The following is a 13,358-nucleotide window of genomic DNA, read 5'->3' on the forward strand; positions in this document are numbered from 1 at the left end:
TTACAATGTGCTCAACCCGCTCTTTGGTACAGCGAAGCTCATGGGGCGACATGATGCCTGCAATTAATGCAATAATTTTGCATCACAAAAATCACAGAACCGGAAAGGCCCTCAAAGGTCACCTGGTCCAAACCCATCGGTGTGGGAAATCCAGTTCAATTGCTACCCCTGACATATGGTTATCCAGCTTTTGCTGGCACATCCTGTAAAGCTCTCCATACCTCTCCCAGCGATCAGAAGTCCTGGGAGAGTTTTGCTTCCTTTGGATGAAACAGAAGAAGATATTTAAGGGGTACCTCCAAATGACATTTTTGTTCAGGGTTCATTGTGATTTACTTGTGCAAAGCTTACTCAATGGTTAGACCACAGTCCCCTCCAAACAGGTGGGTTTTTGCAGGTGTATTCCTGCAACATGCCGTCGATTCAACAGTGGTGCATTATGATGGATGTATAGCTGAAGATCAATACGCCACTCTTTTTTTAAAAAAACAAAACCAAAAACTAATTTTTATTAAAAATTTACAAAAAGTATGTGCATTGTCTTTTTCAGGTTGCAAGGTCTTTTCTACAGATCAGTTACATTTGATAGGAGTCGCAGTCTATACGTCATTCTGCTTTATTAGTTGTACTGTAATGCTTCCCCAGCGTTAATGCATCCTTGACATCTGGAGGAGCACTCTTGCACTATAGTGTAACAAAAGCAGGACAACAACAACCCAGCAGGAAAGGCAATGATTGCCCTTTTGGAAAGGGCTGCACCTCCATGGTAAAGCATTGCTTGGCATACAGTTGGACCAATGCTCTGACTCAGTATAGGAAGACTGACCTCCCTATGTTTCTTGAGGAAGGGCGTAGCTGAGCACCTGCCTTGCATCCAGAAAGTCCACTTTTCCTTCCTAGGTATATCCAGGTAGGGTGTAATAAGACCCCTTGCCTGAAACCCTGCAGAACTGCCGGCCGTCTATGTTGACAGATCTGAGCTAGATGACTCGCATTCTGTGTTTCCATGTGTGTCCCTTCTGAAACGAAGCATGTGTATTTGTTTGCTTGATTCCTTCTTTATACTTTTATTTTATTTATTTCTTTATTAAAATTTGTATACAGCACTTCATCTGAAGATCCTTAGGCAGTTCACGTCGTAAAAATGCAGAACAAAGCCACATAGCACATAATAAAAGCAAAAACAAAGAAAACCAATAACCCCATTTCCACAAACAAAGGACATAATCAGCCAAAGGCCTGGTTGAAGAGGAAAGTTTTTTCCTGACACTTAAAGATGTATAATGAAGATGCCAGGCGAACCTCCCTGGGGAGAGCATTCCACAAATGGGGAGCCACTGCAGAAAAGGCCCTTTCTTGAGTTGCCACCCTCCAGACCTCTCATGGAGGGGGCACATGAAGAAAGGCCTCAGATGATAAATGCAGAATCTGGGTTGGTTCTTATGGGGAGAGGCAGTCCTTGAGGTATAGTGGTCCTGAGCCGTTTAAGGCTTTATAGGTCCAAACCAGCACTTGGACCCAGAAGCTAATTGGCAGCCAATGCAGTCAGGACAGGATCTGTGTAATAGGCTCAGACCATCTTGCCCCAGTGAGCAACTTTCAATCCCGGTGCCTTGATCTATTTCCATGAATTTGACATTGTTGGATTGGGTATTTAACTGCCAAGTGTTGTGCAAACATGCACACAAACACATAATTTGCATTATATGCTGTACCACAGAGTTTGCATGATTGACTGCTATATATCAAATTCCTTGGGGGGGGGAGCTTGTAAAAAGTCCAAGTCCAAGTAAGGGCCAAAAGTATATTATACATTTAAAAGCAAACAAGCAAAACTGCTGCACGTAGCACTTCACCTATGCACACCCACACACCCCTGGTCTGTTTCCCCTCAGTGTGAAATTGAAGACCACAAGAGGGTCATGAGCTCCATTTTCAAAAGGAACAGTTTTCAAAGTGTGCACAAATTTAAGGCTTGTGGTTGTAGAAATGCAGGTCAGAGAAGCGGAAGTGGAGGTGGAGGCAATTCTGCTAATTATGCCCACAATCTACAAGAAAAAGCCACATCATACTTTAAAGGCATGAAGTGGCCTTTCTGTTGCTTGCTGCCTTTTTCACTGATATAGTGATGCTATGAGAATGGGAAAAAATAGTCAACTTTTCATATTACTAGCTTCACACAATCTCACCCAGAATCAGTCTGGGTTCAGGCCTGACCATGAATCTGAATCACCTTCTCCCTTTATTGGGAGAAAGACAGGGAGAGTTCTTCCTCAATCTCTCAGCAGCTTTTGATACCATGGACCATGGCATCTGTCTGCGCCAACTTAATGAGATGGGTATGGTAAGCACGGTTTGACAGCAATTCCCACCTTATCTTGAAGGTGGGTTTCAGAACTTCCTCCCATCCAGGCAGATCTGTACTATGGAAGGGAGCGGGTGGCACTGAGTTCTAAACCACTGAGCCTCTTGAGCCTGCTGATCAGAAGCTCGATGGTTCGAATCCACGCTCTGGTGGTGAGCTCCCATTGCTCGGTCCCAGCTTCTGCCAACCTAGCAGTTCGAAAGCATATCAGTGTGAGTAGATAAACAGGTACCGCTGTGGCAGGAAGGTAAACAGTGTTTCTGTGCTCTCTGGCACTCGTCATGCTGCCCCATTGTGCCAGTAGTGGTTTAGTCATGCTGGCCACATGACCTGGAAAGCTGTTTGTGGACAAACGCCAGCTCCCTCGGCCTGAAACGAGATGAGCGCCATACCCCATAGTCGCCTTTGACTGGATTTAACTGTCTAGGGGTCCTTTACTTTCCTTTTACTTACTATGGAAGTAATGAAATTTAATCTTCAGGGCCCCTGACCCCCTTTTGAGCAGAGTTCTTTCCCAGTCTGTGGCTGTATTATGATTGTTTTTAGATGGTTGTAGACATTCCAGTTGTTTTATCTCATGTTCGTTTTATCTCTTGTCAGAGTGTTGGACCAAGACTGGGATGAGGAACTTGTGGTCCTCCAGATTCTCTGTTGGACTCCAGTTCCCATCAGCATCAGACAGCAGAGCCAGTGACCAGAGATGTTGGGAACAGGAGCCTAGCAATGTCTTGAGGACCACAGGTCTCCCATTTCTTAACTAGGTTATGGGAAACAAGATTTTATTTTATTTTATGGCATTTTAGGCCAATGTCTCTGAGTCTAACTTACCTCACAGGGTTGTCTTGGGGATAAAGAGTGGAGGGGGATAACCATATACCCCACTGCCTTGAGCTGTTGGAGGAAAGTTGAAATATAAATGCAATAATAAATAAAATAAAATGCGAATGTTTATATTTTAATATTTTAGTGTAATTGAACTGTCCCTTCCTTTGTTCTTCTTCCAGCATATTTCACTGATAATATTTTAAAGCAAAAACAGGCCAAAACAACAACAACAACCCTCTACTTTGTTTAGGTGTGTGATTAAAATTGTATGTTTGCAGCCATAAAGAAAACAAAAGAATAAAACCTTTTATCTTATTTGGGGGGGGGGGAGAAAATATGTTGAATAATAAGACTCCTGCTGCAAGCAAACAGGAAAGCCTGAGGTAATATGTGTGACATTAATACTGTTTTCGATGCCACAATTGGTTTGGGCTTGTTGGAGGCCCCTGGAGCACCACTGAATCCCAGCTCGTGGAATTGGTTTCTGTTTTTACAGACAGAGGATTTAGACAGGATGCAGCGATGAGGCTGAATCCACCGTCTCTTGATCCCTGCTTATTATAGCTGAAGGGACTGACTGGATGGGCCATTGCCTCATTATGAAGATCTCCTGCCTGAATCCAGAGTTTTCAAAATACGACCATCCACTCTCTAATATTTCCTCCCTGGGCAACATGATCAAGAGGGTGTTGGCCCGGCAGCTGCAGGTATACCTGGAAAAAACAGATTACCGGTATCTGACCAGACCATTCCAGTCTGGTTTCAGGCCCTGTTTGTGCACTTAAACAGCCTTAGTCACCCTTTATCAGGAGAGAAACTGGGAGACTGTGACCCTGTTGGTTCTCCTTGAGCTCTTAGAGGCTTTTGACACAGTTGGCCATTGTGTGCTTCTGGAGTGACAGCAAGGAGGTTGGAGGAATACCCTTGGGAGCTGTCATCCAGCGATTTGGAGTACGGTGTCTTCTGTATGCTGATGACACACAAGCGCTTTCTCTCTCTCCCCACTCTGTCACAATCAGGAGAGGCAGTGAAGGTGCTGCACAGGTGCCTGGAAGTAGTGATGGACTGGATGAAGGCCAATAAACCGACACTGAGTCATGTTAAGAAAAAGTGTCATGGGTGGGTGGTTCCCAGGTCTGAGAATTGGGTGTGTGATCCGATCTGGGAGGGGCAGCCCTTCCTCTGAAGGAGCAGGTTCATAGACTTTAAAGCTTCCCACCTCAGAGATTTAATGAATTTCCACTCACTCAGATTTTGCTATGGGTTATAGAGGGTTCCATCATTTGGGGGGAAGTGTCTGCCCAACTGCGCAGGTTAACTTCAAAGGCAAAACCATGGCCAGCTTTATAGCAAAAGGAGCTCCTTAGAGCAATTCTGGGCTGCATCATGGCTGTGAAGATATCAGTTCTACCAAAATTTATCCCAATCTAAGGTATTGCTTTTCAGCTGAAGTGATTAGTACCTTTTATTAAGGATTCCAGGAGCCTTTCTTGGGTTCAACTTGAAACACTCCCTCCTATACCCACAATTAAATTCCTGCCATTTCTAAATCCCTCATAGACAATGATTCATAAGATTTCTAACTTCTTCCTGTGCGTGACTCTCTACAAATTTGGAAAAAAATGGCCATCAGGAAGTAACATTCCCTCTTTGCTCCATTCCTGGATCATAAAGAGTTTTGTCATCCTGATAAACAGAAGCGGTTCCAGGGATGGGAGGACTAGGGGAGGGGTTACTCTGACTTTGGAAAAAGAGGCTTTCAAAAGCACTTGTTCTAAACTATATTGCAAGGTTTAAAGGTGAATTGGTTTCAAATTGCACAAATAAAAGCAATGGCTGCCCAGGTTACACGCAGAGGTAATCTGGTATGCAGTCTTTAAAAAAATAAATTATTAGTATTTTCCATACAACAACAACACGAAAAATATCAAAAAATAACAATACACAACACACAAAAACCAACATTCAAAAAATAAAGAAAGCATCAACAACTAAAAAAAACAAAAACACAAATCCATATCTTACAAGTTAATGCTATAAACACTAAAACAACAACAACAACAAGACATTGACTTCCACCAATCCCACAGCACCTCCTTTATCTCTCATTGTGTCTTCCTGTTTTCCTGTTTTCCTTATCCTCTCTATCCTAACATCTAGATATAAATCCCTCTTTCTTATCCTTTTCTTATCCTTATCCTCTCTTATCCTGGGGAAATTGACAGACATAATAAGACAAAAACCCAAAACTGGTATGCAGTCTTTGACATCGAACGAACATTTTTGCAATCAATCTATTCCTTCCCTGAAAGGTGTGGCTTCTCTTATTTGCCACTGGTTACAGGATGGGGGACAGAAGTAGTCTGAAACTGGCAGGGGTGGGGGACTTAAACACTGGATTTGATGATGAGGTGTGGAAAAAGATCTGGTCTCATCCTCCACTGAAAAAGAGTCTTTGCTAGAATTCAGGAAGCATCCTTAAAGGTGCTCCTGCGCTGGCTCTGGGCTCTGGTTCTGCTTTCAAATATGCTAAGCACGGCTTCCCCACAGTTTTGGAGGGTGTGCAGAAGTCATGGCGCCCTTTTCTACATGTGGTTGGAATGTGCTTTAATTCACAGGTTTCATTCAGAGTGGGCTGGTGCTTAGTGTGGAGTCAGGATTTAATTTTGTTTGTTACTATGGAAAAGAAGCATACAAATAAATGATGATGGTGAGGATGTTTTCCTGGGGGTTCACCTTGGCCTCTGACATAACCACCCAAAAAAACCAGCCTCTTTGACCTGCAGTGGCATTGCTAGCCTCTGAAAGTGAAGACGACCCTTTTCTGCATCACAAAGACTTCCTCTCCTTGAAGACACATCTAGAGATAGCTGCTCATTGGAAAACCTCCCAAGGACCTTCTAAAGAGGGGTGGTGGTGGTGGACTTCAGTATGGGACCACCTCGCTCTCTCTGAGCAACCTTACTTACCATCATAGGGTGGTAAAAGGAGCTGTCAAACAGGTCTGACATGATTGCGTTCCCCTTTACTAGTTACGTCAACAAATCTCTCACTCCACTGCATCCTCATTCCTCTCTGTTCAGGGGGAATTTGAAACTGTGAATATGTAATATAAAACGCCTGGTTCCTGGTCATGAAGTCAACGTCTTTGTTCCTTTTTGTGCTTTCATGTTTGTGCTGATACAACTTACCTGTCATTCTTAATCTGTAGCATTCCTTTGTCCACTGAATTGTTAAAATGTAATAATGGTATCTGACACAAAAAGGGGGGTGGAACATGTTTGTAGTCTGGGAGGACTCCTGGATTTCAGCTTGTCACTGGAGTGTCTTCTCTGCTTATGTCCAGCTTAGGCTGGTTCACCAGCTACAACTGTTCCTGGATCAGGATATTAAGCTCAGTTGCCCATGCTCTAGTGACCTCCCACCTGGACTACTGTAATGTGCTGTATGTGGGGCTGCCCTTGAAAACAGTCCAGAGCCTGCAGTTAGTGCAGAATGTGGCTGCCAGGTGAGTAAGTGGCGCTACGATATGAGACTATGTGTCGTTGGTCCTGAAAGCACTTCAAGGGTTGCCAGCAATCTACCAAGCCCAATGCAAACATATAAAGGTAAAGGGACCCCTGACTATTAGGTCCAGTCGTGGCTGACTCTGGGGATGCGGCGCTCATCTCGCTTTATTGGCCAAGGAAGCCGGCGTTTGTCTGCAGACAGCTTCCGGGTCATGTGGCCAGCATGACTAAGCCGCTTCTGGTGAACCAGAGCAGCGCACGGAAACGCCATTTACCTTCCCGCCTGAGCGGTACCTATTTATCTACTTGTACTTTGACGTGCTTTCGAACTGCTAGGTTGGCAGGAGCAGGGACCGAGCAACGGGAGCTCACCCAGTCGCGGGGATTCGAACCGCCAACCTTCTGAACAGCAAGTCCTAGGCTCTGTGATTTAACCCACAGCGCCACTCGCGTCCCCATGCAAACATATAGTACTAGCATATACAATGGTACCTCGGGTTAAGAACTTAATTCGTTCTGGAGGTCCGTTCTTAACCTGAAACTGTTCTTAACCTGAAGCACCACTTTAGCTAATGGGGCCTCCTGCTGCTGCCGCGCCACTGGAGCACGATTTCTGTTCTCATTCTGAAGCAAAGTTCTTAACCTGAGGTACTATTTCTGGGTTAGCGGAGTCTGTAACCTGAAGTGTCTGTAACCTGAAGTGTATGTAACCTGAGGTGCCACTCTAGCATATACAGTGGTACCTCGGGTTACATACGCTTCAGGTTACATACACTTCAGGTTACAGACTCCGCTAACCCAGAAATAGTACCTCGGGTTAAGAACTTTGCTTCAGGATGAGAACAGAAATCATGCTCCGGCGGCGCGGCGGCAGCAGGAGGCCCCATTAGCTAAAGTGGTGCTTCAGGTTAAGAACAGTTTCAGGTTAAGTATGGACCTCCAGAACAAATAAAGTACTTAACCTGAGGTACCACTGTATAACCTTTAATGGCCAGGTACCCAAGTACCTCAAAGAGTGCTTGCTCCAATATCAACCATCTCGGATCCAACAATCAGCAGGTGAGGCCTTGTTGGTGGTGCCGCAATGATGAGTTTTTCAGTGGCAGTTCCCTGTTTGTAATGCCTTCCCTGTTGACAGAGCCAGCCCACCCATAAGGCAGAGTGAAGCAGTTGCCTCAGGCAGCAGAAGCACAAGAGGTGGTGCCATTACCTCTGCCGCAGAAGCAGTTCAGGTCAGGGAGGTGGTGGCAGCAGTAATGGCAGAGCAGCACAGTGTTCCACTGCCCAGCTTCGACACTACTGTAGTCTCCCCTGCCACAAGGGGAAGAGAGGGACAACAACAAAGCTCTGAGGGGAGGTGTTCCACTGCCCAGCTTTGCTGCCAAGCAGGCAGGGAGATTTGGCCCTTGCTGAACTCTCCCTGCCCTGCATACACCCATTGCTGTGGTGAGGTTTTGCAATAGCTTCTCCTTAAGGAAAAGCCGTTGCAAAGCCTCACTGCTGGGGTGGGGGGAGACTCTGCAGAGTTTGCCCCCCAACCCTACACCCAGTGGCAAGTCTTTGCAAGGGCTTTTCCCTGAGGGGAAGCTCTTGCAGAGCCTCATGCCCCCACCTAGCAGTGGCAGTGGGACGTTTTGCCTCAGGCTCCGAAATGTCTCAGGCAGCCACTGCCTGCTAAATTGCACCCATCTTTGTAATTATTAACTTTCGGAGGAATTTGAAAACCTTCTTTTCCCAGGCATTTGGTGACTGAAGGATACTGTTCCTGGCAACCCTGAGCTCACTGGATGAAATAATGTTTTTAACTCTGTTTTCACAATGTTTCCAACTGTACTGTTTTGAGAAGTTTTCATTGCAATTGTTTTGGAATGCTTTAACTGTTTGCAAGATGCTTTTAAACATTACTATTGCTTATTAATTACATTTATATCCTGCCGTTCCTCCCAAAGGAGCCTGTGGTAGCATTTTATTTTATTTTTTAAAGTGAGTGTTTGCTGCCCTGGGCTCCTTTGGGAGAAAGGGTGGAATAATAATAATAATAATATTAATAATTTGTAAGCCAAGGACTTACTGTGCCATTTCCGAGGTGTAAAGGCAATTTTACCCTGAAACACCCAAATGCCATTGCACTCAAAAAATGTTTTCCAAGAAGGTGTGATTTATGGATGTACACAGGACCAGCCCAATATGTTTTGCCACCTGGGGCGAATCATAAAAGCAAGCAGCCCTTTCATGTCTCATTCCTCCAAAAAAACAGCATGACTTTGTCCCATTTCTAGCTATAAAGGTAAAGGTAAAGGGACCCTTGCCATTAGGTCCAGTCATGGCCGACTCTGGGGATGCGGCACTCATCTCACTTTATTGGCCGAGGGAGCCGGTGTACAGCTTCCGGGTCGTGGCCAGCATGACTAAGCCGTTTCTGGCGAACCAGAGCAGCGCACGGAAATGCCGTTTACCTTCCCACCGGAGCGGTAACTATTTATCTACTTGCACTTTGACATGCTTTCAAACTGCTAGGTTGGCAGGAGCAGGGACCGAGTAACGGGAGCTCACCCAGTCGCGGGGATTTGAACTGCCGACCTTCTGATCGGCAAGTCCTACGCTCTGTGGTTTAACCCACAGCGCCACCAGCGTCCTAGCTATAGAGCACAATAAGCCTTCAAAATTCAGGGCAACAATCGGAAATAACCCCTGTATCCCAATCAATCACAACTTGGGCATTATGCCTGCATTATAAAGTCCACAAGTATGATGTCACTTATGAGCCCTCACTGAAGCTGTTTCCAGGATGCAGGGCTAGGCTGGGTGTGAGAGGAGCTGTGAGGCCTACACTCAGCCACTGGGCCAGCCACAGCACCATCCCCAACCTCCTCTGAGCCTCCACGCTGCCCACCCAACTTTCATTGGCTACGGCAGCCACCACTGCTGTCAGCCAGAGCAAGGCACACGTTGCTTCCATCTTGGGTCACACTTAGCAACACTGCGCAAGAGCAGCCACATCTTATACCTGCTTCGTCTAAAGGGAGTCCCACTGAGTTCAGTCAGGGATAGTCCACTCAAAGTAAAAAATGGGGTATTTTTACTAGCGAGGAAGGAAGAAGAAGGAGAAGGAGAGAGAGGAAGGGGGAAAGAAAGGGGGATAGGAAAAGAGAAAGAAAGAAAAGGGAGGAAAGAGAAAAGAAAGACAAAAAAGGGAAAAGAAGAATAGAGGGGAATAGAAGAGGAAAAAGAGGGAGGGAGGGGTTGATAAAAGAAAGGAGGAGGAAGGAAGGAGTAGAAGAAAGAGAAGAAAGAAAAATCTAGCTGGCAAAAAAGTGTTTCCAAGCATCCTGTTGAAAGTGAGGCTTCCTTCCACCCTGCACCACCATATGCTAGGGGTTTTTGCGAGGGAGGGAGGCTAATCTGTTTTCCACCCACTCAAGCTCTATGGCCAAACAGGATCACAGTTTATAGACCGTGAAATGTTAAAATTGGCCCTAAAGACTGCTGCTGGGTGGGGCAGGTGAGCAAACTCACCCAGGAGGGATCCTTATAAAAAGAGTGGTGGGGACTAGACGGCTCCCCCTCTCTCACCGTCCATGAAAGTGGCCTGTTATCATGCTGCACTTTTAAACTCAGAAAGTTTATGGCCTGCCGGGCAAATTAAGGACCAGACAGGCGTATGCCAGCATACATGGAAGCCTGGCCGGGAAGAACCTTGGCTGGCTCGGCTTTGTCAAAGAGACCCATTCATTACAGCCCCAGGATATGGAGCCAGCAATGATATATAGACTATAAATTTCCGCCCTGCCCACCCACTCTGCGCTTCTTCAAGCCCCCACAGTTCAGGCCACCCACATTCTTCAAGGATTGGGGGAAGGAAAAGAGAGAGAAAGGAGAAAGGGGTCCTGCATCAGGAGGAGTGAACTGGGAGGGAGGGCAGGAGATGTCAAATGAGCCCAGATCTCTTTGAGCCAGGATCTCTCCCACGCACAATAAGGTGGAGCATCAAAGAACTGCCTCCATGCTCTCAGTCTGCAGGTGCCAATCAGCCCAGTCGGGACAGGAGGAATGGAAGGGAGCTAGGACCCTGATCCAAATCTGCCACCCCTCCCATTCTGCCACTGAAGTGCCCGCCTCACCTTGGCTCATTATAGAGTCAGCCCTGGGAGTACAAATGCCACAAACCAACGTTCCCTCCAGATGTTTTGAACTACAACTCCCATCCGCCCCAGCCAACACAGTCCAAAACATCTGGAGGGCACCAGGCTGGGGAAGGCTGCCATAAATGACTGTGCTCAAGAGTAAAGCAGAAACACTTTTAGCCATGGGTGCAACTACTGTCCCTTTTGCTTCCAACTCAGGCTGTGCACACACAGCAGTTTAAAGTGGATTCAGTGCAACCCAGGTGGATATAGAAGCAGCATCTGGAGCTCCAAACTTCATGCTGTACTTGATTCTGAAATCCAATAAACAATATTTCTGTATTTTATGCTTCGTGTTCACATTCCTGTCAGCAGAACGGGGGCGGGTCATTATTACTGTTGCTATATTTGTATTATCGATGATTTGCTATTTCTTTCTACATGCGCACTAGAAACTTGTATTATATTCCACTATAGTTCCAGATGTGCCTTTTATGCCTTGTGAAAGCTCAAATATAACGTGGAACTTAACAGCCAGGGGAAAGTCCTGAAAATGAAATACTGTATACTGCTGTGTGAAGGCAGCCAAAATCGGATATTTGCAAACAACATGTGCCATAGTGCTCTGGTGTGCACTACTACCACAACTCTCAAAAGATAGCAATTAGATTTACAGCTGCTATCAAAGTTACTTATCACACAGGCTAGGTGTGACTGCTCATCAAGCCATCATCATCAGGGTGCCAAGAGGAAAGAACACTTCAAAATAAAAAGAGGCATCTCCCACTGATCAAAGTGTAAAGGTAAAGTAAAGGTACCCCTGCCCGTACGGGCCAGTCGTGTCTGACTCTAGGGTTGCGTGCTCATCTCGCTCTAGAGGCCGTGAGCCGGCGCCGTCCGAAGACACTTCCGGGTCACGTGGCCAGCGTGATGAAGCTGCAGCTGGCGAGCCAGCACCAGCGCAGCACACGGAAAAGCCGTTTACCTTCCCGCTAGAAAGCGGTACCTATTTATCTACTTGCACTTAAGAGTGTTTTCGAACTGCTAGGTGGGCAGGAGCTGGAACCAAATGACGGGAGCTCACCCCGCCGCGGGGATTCGAACCGCCGACCATACGATCGGCAAGTCCTAGGCACTGAGGTTTTACCCGCAGCGCCACCCGCGTCCCCTTAATCAAAAGTGTATAGGTCAAAGTGTATAGATCAATTAATGTCATTCAGGAAGTGATTTATTTTTTCTTTAGAGAAAGAGGAGCCAGATTGCTCACCATGAACTTTTCCATTGTTGTCTTAGAATGACAATGGCGCCCACCTGAGAGGTGCTGGAGCTGAGTTCTGGTGAGCAGTGGCTGGAAAAAAAGCCCTGTCTTCAGGTCTCCTGGTCCTTCAGATACCCAGGTGCCAGATCTTTGATGGCTTTAAAGGTAAAAAATGAGAACTTCGAATTGTTCTCAGGAATGAAGGGGCAGCCAGTGAAGATAGCATAAAAGTGGAGATTTATGTCCCCCAAATTCTGTACCAGTTAAGAACCGTGCTGCAACGTTATGAGCTAGCTGATGTTTCTGAACACCCTTCAGAGGCAGTGATAAACAGAGCGTGTCACAGTGATCCAATCTCAATGTAATTAACGCATAATAACATAAAAAGAGCCTGGCTGTTAGATCGGGTCAATGCCCCATCTAGTGCAGTAACCTGTTCTCACAATGGTCAACCAGATGGGAAGCCAATGGGAAGCCACAAAGCAGAACCTGAATGCAACAGCAGCACTCTCCCCTCTTGTGATTTCCAGCAACTGACAGTCTACTGGCATTATGGCTTTATCCTCCGACTATGGAGGCAGAGCATAGCCATCACCACTAGAAGCCATTGATAGTCTTATCCTATGTGAATTTGTCCAAGCCGTTTTGCCACCTGAGACAAGCAAGAAAATGGACACACAGAAACACCCCGAAAATTATGGAAAGTGAGATTGTTAAGGGGGCTGGAAACCATTGCTCTGTGAGGGGTAACTGTCTGCCAGGACTAGATCACTAAAACTCTTCCAGCTAGGGGAGGTAAGGGGGGTGGGGAGTGCCAGGAGACAGAGGCAGCCACACAGCTGGGTGAAGAGCAGCTATGGTAACAGGCAAGTACTGCTGCTAAAGGGGTGCAATTCAGAGGGAGCACCATGAAAGGAACTGCAAAATGGCTGCCACTTTTCTGGAGCTTCCAGTAGGAAGCAAAGATGCTGCTGAAGAGCTGCTGCTCCAAGGGGGCACAAAATGGCCAGGAAAAACACAAAAATCTACCTGCCAAGCTGCTATAATGCCCACATATACACCACAACAGGACTAACAGGACTCTCTCGCCTCCAGTCAATCCTCTCACACGCTAGACCTGATCAACAGGATGAGGGCAGCAGAGAGGAAACAAAGTTTGGAGAAAAATGAGAAAAGGGGTATTTTTTCTCTTAATGAGGAAAACACAGAGAAGAGTTGTTCTTCTCCTTTCACTCTTGCCTTCCTTCTCTTGCTTCTTCAGCCCCACCAGCAATGAG

At 46.2% G+C, this 13,358-nt stretch overlaps 1 long non-coding RNA gene across 1 annotated transcript; it reads right to left on the reverse strand.

Moving 5' to 3' along the window:
• Positions 1-3,192: 3,192 nt before the first annotated feature.
• On the reverse strand, positions 3,193-6,445 carry LOC308483980. The gene is made up of 3 exons (XR_013989851.1): positions 6,382-6,445; positions 6,160-6,265; positions 3,193-3,256 (listed from the first exon to the last, which is right to left on the reverse strand). It is a non-coding gene; the product is annotated as an uncharacterized lncRNA (long non-coding RNA).
• Positions 6,446-13,358: the final 6,913 nt, after the last annotated feature.

Source organism: Podarcis pityusensis, assembly GCF_964106645.2.
Source record: "Podarcis pityusensis genome assembly, chromosome: 8".
Lineage (NCBI taxonomy): Eukaryota > Metazoa > Chordata > Lepidosauria > Squamata > Lacertidae > Podarcis > Podarcis pityusensis.